We start from the raw sequence: 12,049 nt of genomic DNA, 5'->3' as shown, positions 1-12,049 counted from the left end.
GCTGTTGTTACGCGAATATCCAACTTTTAATTGCACAGCGCAAGAAAACTGGGTCCGTAGCTCACGGCCATGCTGTGACGTCAGCGGAAGAACACGCTGCGGTTCACTGGCTGTCTCCTCAATGGAAATAGCGCATGAAAACGCCGGTGAACTCTCTAGCTCTTCCTCTTCTGGGAGTCTAGAATTGTGTTGAGTGGGATAGATCGGAAGAATCAAGTGATGACGAACACGGGTGCATCCAACCGTACAGGTCTGAACCTGTTACTGTGCAATCTGAGAGCGACTCCGACTCCGAGATGGACAGCAGACAGCCCAGTATTGAACACCACAAGGCTGGATAACAAGGATTGGTAGGTCAACCTGTATTTGTTCAAAATGTTACGGAATCAATATTTTAATATTGTGTATTGTTATCTTGCATGTGTAAACACTGCTTATATCATGTAAGCTGTATGCTACACTGAATACATAGTTCCTAATGGAGCATGCAAACGGCTAACATAGTAAGCTTACGACTATGCCTGAGCCGTGATACATTTAGGATAATATTGGCAGGCACGTCTTCTAGTTTATGGCTTCTTAGTTTTATCCTTGAATGAAGCAAAATATTTGATAACCTACATCAGCGTAAGCAAATGACAATCTGTAGCCTACTTGTCTGGCTAAGTTAGCTTTCCCTCAATGTTTGCTTTGAGAAACAAGCTTTCACAAGCAAATACATGACTGATATCACGCCGACTTTATGATTACATTTATGATCATCATGAATGTGTACTCTATGATGTGTACTCTATGAGCGCTCTGGAGCGAGTCACTTCCAAGATGGCCGCGCAGACCGCATGGTTACTATTTTTAGCATCATGTCGGAGCACTCTATAGTTCTACGTACCTTTATCTTATGTCGTTTCTCAACACATGTTCTGACAGTTGGACTGTCTTTGGAGGAGTCGCCTTGTCCCAGGCAACTGCTGGATCCGGCATAGCTACTAGTAGACCCCCTCCGGAATACTGTAGGCACTGCTGATGGTAGCAGCACACGTTTGTGCTGAACTAAACACAACACCCAAGAGATTCCTTTAAGCTGGGAAGGGTGTCAAAACAATCCAAATCGAAGTGTTCAGAGCACAAGACGGATGTTGGTGAGGGCTCCCACTTGTCACGAGTGCTCCTGACTTGCTTCACCCACTTTGCATGCAGCTCAGGATCTCTGGGAAACTTGAATAAACTTACCCCATCCTTGTGGGTTTTGGAGCAAAAGCTGGCAACAGAACGTGAAGGCATAATAACTAATTAATATTATATATATATATATATATATATATATATATATATATATATATATATATATATATAAAATGTATAATAATGTATAATAATAATGAAACTGAACACCTCTCGCATCAACAACAAACTGGTAAGTGAGGAGGAAGATTCTTTCGCTGACGTCATATAGCCCCTCCTCCTCTTTCGTCTCCTGGGTGCTGCAGCCCCGTCAAATTTACCCAAATAGCTGCGTTTATCATAACTTGTAAAATAGACGCCTTCGTGAATTAATATATAGATCATCGGGAATTACTTTTTATGTTATAAAACATCGCCAAAGATGTCAAAAACATGTCATCAGACCTTTAAGTGCATTTTGGCGGGTTTTGAACATGTTTTGGGCTGGAAAACATCAGCAGTATCTGGCAACATTGCATGATGTGCGAGTCAGTGTTTATGTAGGCTTAAATTCTGTTACTGAAAGTGTGTTATGTTTATAGTGAAGGACTGTGCGCACTATTTTTTTTTTTACTTAATACAAGAAATTAATGGATGCCAACATTTTTGCCAAAATGATATTTTATTTTCCATTGTTTAGGCAGCTTCAGCATCATACTGTGAGATTCTGTTCAAATTGTTTTTTCTTCTATGAAGCCTGAGCCACTTATTAGTTTATAATTATTGTTTAATTTAGTCTTCAGGAGAGACTGCCTGCACACAGTACTAGTCTCATCTCATCCCATTATCTGTAGCCACTTTATCCTGTTCTACAGGGTCGCAGGCGAGCTGGAACCTATCCCAGCTGACTACGGGCGAAAGGCGGGGTACACCCTGGACAAGCCGCCAGGGCATCTCAGGGCTAATACAGACAACCACTCACACTCATCTACGGTCAATTTAGAGTCACCAGTTAACCTAATCTGCATGTCTTTGGACTGTGGGGGGAAACTGGAGCACCAGGAAGAAACCCACGCGGACACGGGGAGAACATGCAAACTCCGCACAGAAAGGCCCTCGCCGGACCTTCTTGCTGTGAGGCGACAGCGCTAACCACTACACCACCGTGCCACCACAGTACTAGTATTAATAGTTTTTTTTTCTTACATGAAAGCTGAGGCATTTATATTATAAGGTAACTTCATGTTGTGCTGTGAGGTTCTGTGCACTTTAACTTTTGAACCAACAGGTGCATTTGGATAAGTAAAGCCTATTTTTCTGCATTTTTGTAGTCCTGGTAATCTTTTATATTGGTAAAGTTGTTTATAGGCCCATTTCTCAGTGTCTGGTTTTTTAATCAATAGTTTTTCAAAAATAACTTTACTGTTATTACTGATATTTAACATATCACTCAATTTTAATCACAAAAAGAGAAAATCACAATTTCTCACAACTTTCACTTCCTCCCGCAATGTAATCGCAACAAAAACCTAAAAAACACCGCAACTTTCATCGCAATTTTTTGGAAAAACCCCGCAACATCAAACATTTTAGCCCGCAACAATCACAAAAAAGGCCCACAAAATCCTGGGGGGACTGGTATTACTTGACTTCATGGTCTCAATATTGAAAATATTGCACAAATATGCAACTTCCAACATAATTATCTGGATATTCAACAGATTTCAGTATCGGATGAATTTGTTTTGACCGCCGCCATATTGAATATACTTCGGACCTGTTCGTGTATTTACGCCGCCCCGTTTGTAGCGTCCCAAGTGTGTAAAACCTGATCCAAGTCTTTCGCTTGGTGGCGTCTTACGGTCTATGTACGAATATTCGAAAGAGACAAGAAAACATGGATAAGAAAAAAAGAAAAAATACATCTATTTTGTCATTCTTCAGCAGAAAGAGAGTACATTCACCTGAAAAAACTGATACCCAAGGTAGTTATACTAGATTTACAACAACTACTACTGCAACATCAACTACTACAACAGCTACTACCACCACTGCCACTACCACTGGTGACGACTACTACTACTACTACTATAGACCTACAACAAACTGAAAACAAGTTAAAATAAATTATAATTTACAAGGAGGAGATAATATAGATGTGATATATAGTGGCCTGTGGTTGAATTCCAAAATATTGCCACTGATTAAACAATCTCAATATATTTGGTTGAAGCATTGATTTTTGTCATCTACATTGCTTCATATGGCTTCTAATACAAAAAAAAAAAACAGAATTGAGAAGAAAAAAAAAAAAAAACAGCCCCTGGGCTGCCCCAGCTGTTAATTGGGCTCGCTTCACTCACTAGGTTCGCTTCAACCAAAGGATAATCATTGGGCCCCCCATTGTAGAAATGTCAACTGAAGGATAATCACTGGGCCCCCCCATTGTAGAAATGGGCCCCTGTTTTTTCCCAGGAGAGGCCCTGTGGGTCCCTTGACCTGCAAAACAATCTGAGTCTCTGTCACAGGACTGAATGACTACAGGCCTGTAGCTCTCACATCTGTAGTCATGAAGTCCTTCGAGAGACTGGTGTTGTCACACCTGAAGGACATCACAGACCCCCTGCTGGACCCCCTGCAGTTTGCCTACCAGGCAAACAGGTCAGCAGATGATGCAATCAATATGGGACTGCACTACATCCTGCAACACCTTGACTCTGCAGGGACATACGCCAGGATTCTGTTTGTGGACTTCAGTTCGGCATTCAATACCATTGCTCCAGACATCCTCCACACCAAGCTCACCCAGCTCACTGTGCCCTCCTCCACCTGTCAGTGGATTACAAACTTCCTGACTGACAGGAAGCAGCAGGTGAGGATGGGAAGCATCATATCCAGCACTCGGACTGTCAGGACTGGCGCCCCCCAAGGGTGTGTGCTCTCCCCACTGCTCTTCTCCGTTTATACCAACGACTGCACCTCAAGAGACCCGTCTGTTAAACTCCTGAAATTTGCAGACGATACAACGGTCATCGGCCTCATCCAGGACGGTGACTAGTCTGCATACAGACGGGAGGTTGAACGGCTGGTCTGGTGGTGCGGTCAGAACAATCTGGAGCTGAACACGCTCAAAACTGTGGAGATGACAGTGGACTTTAGGAGGAACCCCCCCACTCTGCTGCCCATCACCAACAACACTGTGACTGCCGTTGAAAGCTTCAGGTTTCTGGGTTCCACAATCTCTCAGGACTTGAAGTGGGAGACAAACACAGTCACTATCATCAAAAAGGCTCAGCAGAGGTTGTACTTTCTGCACCAGCTCAGGAAGCTCAACCTGCCTACGGAGCTGCTGACAAATCTACTCTGCCATCATTCAGTCTATTCTTTGCTCTTCCATCACTGTTTGGTTTGGATCGGTCACCAAACAGGAGAAAAACAGACTGCAACGGACAATAAGGACTGCAGAGAAAATTATTGGTGTCAACTTGCCCTCCATCCAAGACTTATACTTGTCCAGAGTCAGGAAACGGGCAGGTAACATCTCTGCGGACCCATCACACCCTGGTCACAATCTGTTTAATCTTCTCCCCTCAGGGAGGCGAAATAGATCACTGTATGCTAAAACAACCAGACACAAGAACAGTTCCTTCCCTCAGGATGTCTCTGTGATGAACAGCTAAAATCCACATTCATATATCAGTAATACCACTTGCAAAATATCTGCACACTCATACTGTCATTCTGTGCTCACTGTTATATATATATATATATATATATATATATATATATATATATATATATATATATATATTTTTTTTTTTTAAACTTATTTAAATTTACTATTCATCTTTGCACTATGCACCATATTGCACCAAAAGGGAAATCCTTTCTGTGATGAACAGATAAAATCCAGATTCATATATCAGTAATATCACTTGTAAAATATCTGAACACTTATACAGTCATTCTGTGCACACTGTATACTTTATATTTAACTATTCCATACTTGACTTACCTGGATTACTTTGCACTATGCACCTATTTTTGTTGTTGTTTGCTTGTTTGTTTTGTGTATACGCTTTATCTGTTTTGTACTATGAGAGCTAAGTGAACTGGAGTCAAATTCCTCGTGTGTCCCCACATACCTGGCAATAAAAGTGTTTCTGATTAAATTATTTTTATGTTTATCAGCAGCAGCATGAGAATGCTCAACAAAAATAATAGGCCTTTATTATTTGCTATATTATTATAAATAAATTGTTGCTGATTCTATATCGTTAATTTTCTCTGTTTAAATTTTAACAATTTGAAAATATTGAGTTTCAAGTACTGTGGCTTGTGTGAAAATATATTCCACACAGCTAATAATGAACACTTTCTTTTTACATTATGCTAAGATAAAAACCTTCAAAATGTGTGGAATATTTTGAAGTACAAATTGTACTGACTACAACTTCCAGTATTCAGTCAACACGAGAGGCCCTGTGAAGTGCGTTTGTGTGCGCCTCTCATTCTGGTCTTCCAATATGGCGGTGCAAACATAAATCACGTGACCCCTGACGTCACACGGTAGCGGTCACCATGCGATTCTTCCAGTAACAATAATGGATGCCATTCCCTCTGGTATCCTAACCCTTCTAAGAGTGGCTGAAAAAACGATTTGCTTACCATCTCTGGACCCCATATTGACCTCAGGGGATCATGTATGCTTCTCTGTCACATCCAAGAACAATAATTGCAATATCCATGCATTATTCCAGACAGATATCATCACTATCCCCTATGTGGTTCAGTACTGGACTGGTCTTGTTGGTGACCTGAACTGGAGCAGTGTGTGGAACCTCCCATACAGATACTTCTTTACAAACAAAGTAAGGGAGGCGTCTTTCAAACTGATTCATAGATACTATCCTGCCAAGCATTATATGCTTAAAAGAGAGACATTTGTGTGGACTCTTCATTGTGTGAGATGGACACGGAAACAATAACGCACCTGTTCTGGCAACGTCCCTTTACCATCGCATTCTGGACAGAAATAACCCGGTACATTACAGCCAAGCTTGACTCTGATTTTTCTGTGTTGGAAATATGTACTGTTTGGTTTCCATAACAACAAAATAAAAAAAAAAAAACTAAGAATTATATATAATAAATTTGTTGATCATTTTAGGAAAATACCATATTCATAAAGCCAAGTTTAGTCGCTCAAAACCTTCATTTATAGCCTTCGAAAAGGAAACTGAACAGTATATCAAAATCATCTCTAACTCTAAAAACAAGAAAGCTGCTAAATTTTCTCATTTTTGCTGATTATTTAATGTTTTGATTTGAAAACTCCCCCTGGCTCTTGCTTTGTTGTTTGTGTGTGTATTAATAACTGTATTTGTATTTTGTTGCTGTTATTTGTAATAAAGATTAAAAAAAAAGTTCTTCCAGTAACAAGATCTCCCGGTTCGGGAAACCATGATTAAAATACTCCCCTCAGATTTCACTCATTTTCATTCTCAATGTTTCAAGCTTTCGGCTTAACATACTGCAGAGGGGGTAACGCTGCCTGACTGGCTTAATAAACAAACAACACACAGAGGAGAAAAAAGTCTGTGAGAAATGAAGCCGGAATTCCGAGAAATAAAAAGTTGGAATTGCGAGGAAGTCGCAAATTAGCAATAAATAAATAAATAAATAAATCGGTGGAAATTAACTTGAAGTGAAGATTATTTAAATACTTTAAACATATAATTAAAAAGGTTAGCCAAACTACAACTCTCTCCTGAGTGGATAAATAGTGCACTATCTAGAGTGCACACGGCATTTTTTCAGACTGACCGTAGTTCACTAAAACAGTAAAGTGGACATGTGTTTGGGATTCGACCGCACACCTTCAGTTTAACTTACCTCAGGGGTTTAAATCCTCAGAGCCAGACACAATAATGTGCTTTTATTTTTATAAATCGAGGGGCTAAAGCGGTTCAGACGAGCATCAGCTTTTTCTTCTCCAGTGTTTACTGGCGGTTGGAGAAGCAGCTACTGGACGCGTCACCGCCACCACCTGGCCTGGAGTGGAGTTTCAGGGTGGAGGACGCCTATCCCAACCCAACCCTCACACACTTCTACTAATAACAATTATAATGTCATTTTAAAAAGTGCAATGTTAAATGCCTGGACCCATTTGATTGTTCTGAACATGTCTGTGCTGTTTTTTTTTTGTTTTTTTGGCCGCTCGAAGCTAAAATTCTCTGGGACTGGTTTGCTTCCAGTAGAACTGGTGCATTGCACAAAGTGGGTGGAATAACAAAGAAGACTCTTTTGAGGCACATAAAGCCAGCAGACTGAATCTATTGCCGCTTTTCCATTACCAACGCGGCTGAGTTGGGCTGAGCCGTGCCGTGCTGAGTTGGGCTGAGTCGAGCTGAGTGGGGCTGTTGGAGTTGCATTTCAACTACAACCACGCTGAACTGTGCTGGCTGGAAGTGGGTGGACACATTGGGTGGAGTTACCGAAAGTGGGTGGACGTCACGTGATGTCATTAGGCGGTGCAAACAGTGACATCAGTGATCTTTTAAGCGGTAGTCTCACGACCCGGATAGTAAACAATAAACATGGAGGACATGGAGTCGTTAGTGTTGCTGGTCTTGGTGCTGTGGCTTGTTGTCCCCGACAACACCAACAGATACTGGCAAGAGCGTATAGATGAGGCGAGGCGCATAAGGCTTCAGAAATTCTCGTAATTCCTAATTCTTCTTCCGGGTTTACGGTGTTTACAGATCCCAGCGTGCTCGCGGGGCGTGTGTGAGCATGTGAGGACACTCCTCCTCACCAATCAGTGCACAGGGGAGTGTCTCCTCATGCCCCTAGCCCCACTTGGCTCGGTTTGGCTCGCTTCAGCCCCACTCCAAAACCATGCGAGTTTTGGGTGCTGAGCAGGGCTGAAGTGAGCTGAGTCATGCTGCTCTGAGGTAGTCAAAACGCGAGCCGTGTCGGGCTGAAGTGAGCTGAAAAAGGGTAGTGGAAAAGGGCCATATTTGAACTGCTTATCATGCAGCATAACACACCTGCTGTCTACCTACTTCCATATGTCAAGTCAAGTTTATTTGTATAGCGCTTTTAACAATAAACATTGTCGCAAAGCAGCTTTACAGAATTTGAATGACTTAAAACATGAGCTAATTTTATCCCTAATCTATCCCCAATGAGCAAGCCTGTGGCAATATGTATATGTCATATGTATGAGCTCACAGACATTTGACTAGTGTTCCTTGCAGTTGACACTCCCTCCCTTCTTGATTTGTGACAGCATCAGGATTTAAACTCACAATCGCCAGATGATAGGGTGAATGCTTTTCTGTTACACCAATCAGCTTTCTGTCAAAATCTTGTTGACGTCTACAAAAAGTGTCTGTCCAAGGTGATATTTCATCAAAAATAAGGGATGCTGGATGTATAGTTATTATCCTGTAGGTATAATTTTAAGGCATTTTGGTGGTTAGTGCTGTTGCCACACACCAAGAAAGTTCTGGGTTCAAGCCCAGTGGTTGGTGGGAAGGGCCTTACTGTGTGGAGTTCACATGCTCTCTCTGTGTGGGTCTCCCCTGGGTGCTCTGGTTTCCTCCAAAGACATGCAATTAGGTTAACTAGTTACTCTAAACTGCCCATAGGTGTGCATGAGTGCACAGAAAGGAACTGGCCACTGAACTGCTACAATTCTAGCCAAGTCAACCAAACATGGCTTGGCTGAAGGCTGCATCAGGTTCAGCAGTTCACTTCAGAAAAACCAAAATAAATGAAACCTTGTGCACAAAATTTTAGGGTTTTTTTTTCTGTTAAAGATATATGTTGTACCATCATTGTTCCACAGAATACAGTGGTGCTTGAAAGTTTGTGAACCCTTCAGAATTTTCTATATTTCTGCATAAATATCACCAACAACAACAGATTTTCATTTTTTTTTTAAAGATGGTTTTTTTGGGGGCTTTTTTTCACCTTTATTGGATAGGACAGTGTAGAGACAGGACAGGAAATGAGCAGGAGAAAGAGATAGGGAGAGACCAGGAAATGACCCCGGGTCGGAATCGAACCCGGGTCCCCGGATCCACAGCACGGCGCCTTAGCCACCCGAGCCACGACGCCCCAACAACATCAGATTTTCACACAAGTCCTAAAAGTAGATAAAGACAACCCAGTAAAACAAATGAGACAAAAATATTATACTTGGTCACTTATTTTTTGAGGAAAATGATCCAATATTACATATCTGTGAGTGGCAAAAGTATGTGAACCTTTGCTTTCAGTATCTGGTGTGACCCCCTTGTGCAGCAATAACTGCAACTGAACATTTCCGGTAACTGTTGATCAGTCCTGCACACCGGCTTGGAGGAATTTTAGCCCATTCCTCCATACAGAACAGCTTCAACTCTGGGATGTTGGTGGATTTCCTCACATGAACTGCCCGCTTCAGGTCCTTCCACAAAATTTCGTTTGGATTAAGGTCAGGACTTTGATTTGGCCATTCCAAAAAATTAACTTTGTTCTTCTTTAACTATTCTTTGGTAGAACGACTTGTGTGCTTAGGGTCTTTGTCTTGCTGCACGACCCACCTTCTCTTGAGAAGGTGGACAGATGTCCTGATATTTTCCTTTAGAATTCGCTAAAGGAAAATAAAAATTACAGAATCTGAGCACCTCCAGGGGGGAGCCTTGTTACATCTGCACCAGAATCCAGAATGGATTCCACTTCCCACGAATGCCCACAGCCTACTACAGTGGCCCACAAAGTCTCCAACTTCTTTTTCTTCTTCTTTGAGGTTTTACAGCAGCTGACATCCACAACGTTGCATTACTGCCATCTATAGATTATTTTCTATGTCCTTATCACATCATATTCAAGCTGTCTTTCCAGTCCAGTTGTTCTTAAAAATGCAAATAACCATTTATTTTTATAAGCGGGGAGCCTGCTTATTATTATTATTATTTGCTCTTTCCGGTTTGATCCCAGACTTCTCAACATACACACTTTGTTTTGGATTAAGTGCAAATGTCTCCCTTTTGTTTCATTATCCCATAACTGTTGCCAATCTTGGTTTACCTTTCTCCTCACTGTGCTTTTCCCCTCTGATTTTGATAATTTGATGCCAACTTCAACAGTTTCTTTTTGATTGCTTCTTTTGCTAGTTTGTCCACTCTCTTGTTCCTCTGGATGCCTGAATGTGCTGGGACTCAAATGAATGTGATATTTTCCCCTTGATTAACCATTCCTGAATCGGTAAACAAGATTTCATAAAGCGGCAGCACGGTGGTGTAGTGGTTAGCACTGTCGCCTCACAGCAAGAAGGTTCTGGGTTCAAGCCCAGCGGTCAACGAAGGCCTTTTTGTGTGGAGTTTGCGTGTTCTCTCCGTCTCTGAGTGGGTTTCCTCTGGGTGCTCCGGTTTCCCACAAAGACATGCAGGTTAGGCTAATTGGTGGCTCTAAATTGACTGTAGGTGTGAATGGTTGTTTGTTTGTATGTGTTAGCCCTCTGATGACCTGGCAACTTATCCAGGGTATACCCTGCCTCTTGCCTATAGTTAGCTGGGATAGGCTCCAGCTTGCCTGCGACCCTGTATTGGATAAGTGGCTACAGATAATGGATGGATGGATTTCATAAAGCAGATCTTGATGACTTTTGGTTGAACCTGTCTTAATCCTTGTATGTGCCGACATGGAATCACTACATATTAATATGTAACAAGAGGGCTAACAAGATTGTAACAAGATTTCATAAAGCGGCAGCATCTGTAGCCACTTATCCAATACAGGGTTGCGCAGGCAAGCTGGAGCCTATCCCAGCTAACTATAGACAAGAGGCAGGGTACACCCTGGACAAGTTGCCAGGTCATCGCAGGGCTAACACATACAAACAAACAACCACTGCCAAAAAAAACTAACATCAACATCCTGAATGACTACCGCCCAGTGGCACTTAAACCTGTCATCATGAAGTGCTTTGAGAAACTGGTGTGGAGTCATATCCTTGCCTGCTGAGCTGGACCCTCTTCAATTTGCTTATAAAGCAAAGAGATCCACGGAGGATGCTGTATTCACAGCACTTCACGCTGCACTGACCCACTTGGAGCAGCAGGGGAGCTACGCCAGAATGCTCTTTGTGGACTTCAGCTTGGCGTTTAACACCATCCTTCCACATCGACTGGTGTCCAAGCTGGCAGACATTGGGCTTCCACCACTCACCTGCAGCTGGATATTGGACTTTCTGTCAGGCCACTCCCAGAGAGTCAAGCTGGGTTCCCATACCTCCACTGCTCTCATCCTGAACACCGGCTTGCCACAGGGTTGTCTACTTAGTCCACTCCTTTATACCCTCTACACATATGACTGTGTCTCCACCCACCTCAGCAACAAGATTGTCAAGTTCACAGATGACACGACCATGGTCAGACTCATCTCGGGCGAAGAGGGTGAGCTAGCATACAGGGACAAGGTGGAGCGGCTGTCAGAGTGGTGCAAAGTCAACAATCTGCTTCTCAATACCACCAAAACAAAGGAGCTGGTTATTGACTTTAGGAAAAACAAAGCTGACATCCAGCCACATATCATCAACGGGGCCTGTGTGGAGAGGGTCCCGGTGTTCAGGTTTCTCTGCATTGAACTGGAGAATGACCTAACCTGGAGTGCCAACACCAATGAGCTGCTGAAGAAGGCGCAGCAGAGACTGTACTTTCTGAGAATCCTCAGAAAGAACTGTCTCCCCCAAAATCTGCTCCGGGCCTTCTATCACTGCTCCATAGAGAGTGTGCTCACGAACGGACTGTGTGTATGGTACAGCAGCTGCACATCCTCAGAGAAGAAGGCGCTCCACAGGGTCGTTAGGGCAGCAGAGAAAACAATAGGCTGCACC

The 12,049-nt window shown here is 42.6% G+C and overlaps 1 protein-coding gene across 4 annotated transcripts in view; it reads right to left on the bottom strand.

Annotated features, from left to right (window-relative positions):
- LOC132870997 (gastrula zinc finger protein XlCGF26.1-like) overlaps nucleotides 1-7,172 on the bottom strand; it is a 109,069-nt gene extending 101,897 nt beyond the window's left edge. For 3 of the 4 annotated variants that reach the window (XM_060905112.1, XM_060905114.1, XM_060905116.1), the window contains exon 1: nucleotides 7,057-7,172. The gene's annotated coding sequence lies outside the window, so the exon portion shown is untranslated. Of the gene's footprint in view, nucleotides 1-6,154 lie in introns of all 4 variants that reach the window. The other variant, XM_060905111.1, reaches the window with a different exon arrangement.
- Between the last annotated feature and the right edge of the window lie 4,877 nt (nucleotides 7,173-12,049).

Source organism: Neoarius graeffei, chromosome 22 (assembly GCF_027579695.1).
Source record: "Neoarius graeffei isolate fNeoGra1 chromosome 22, fNeoGra1.pri, whole genome shotgun sequence".
NCBI lineage: Eukaryota > Metazoa > Chordata > Actinopteri > Siluriformes > Ariidae > Neoarius > Neoarius graeffei.
The sequence above is the reverse complement of the archived record's forward strand: the minus strand, read 5'-3'. Positions and strand labels throughout refer to the sequence as shown.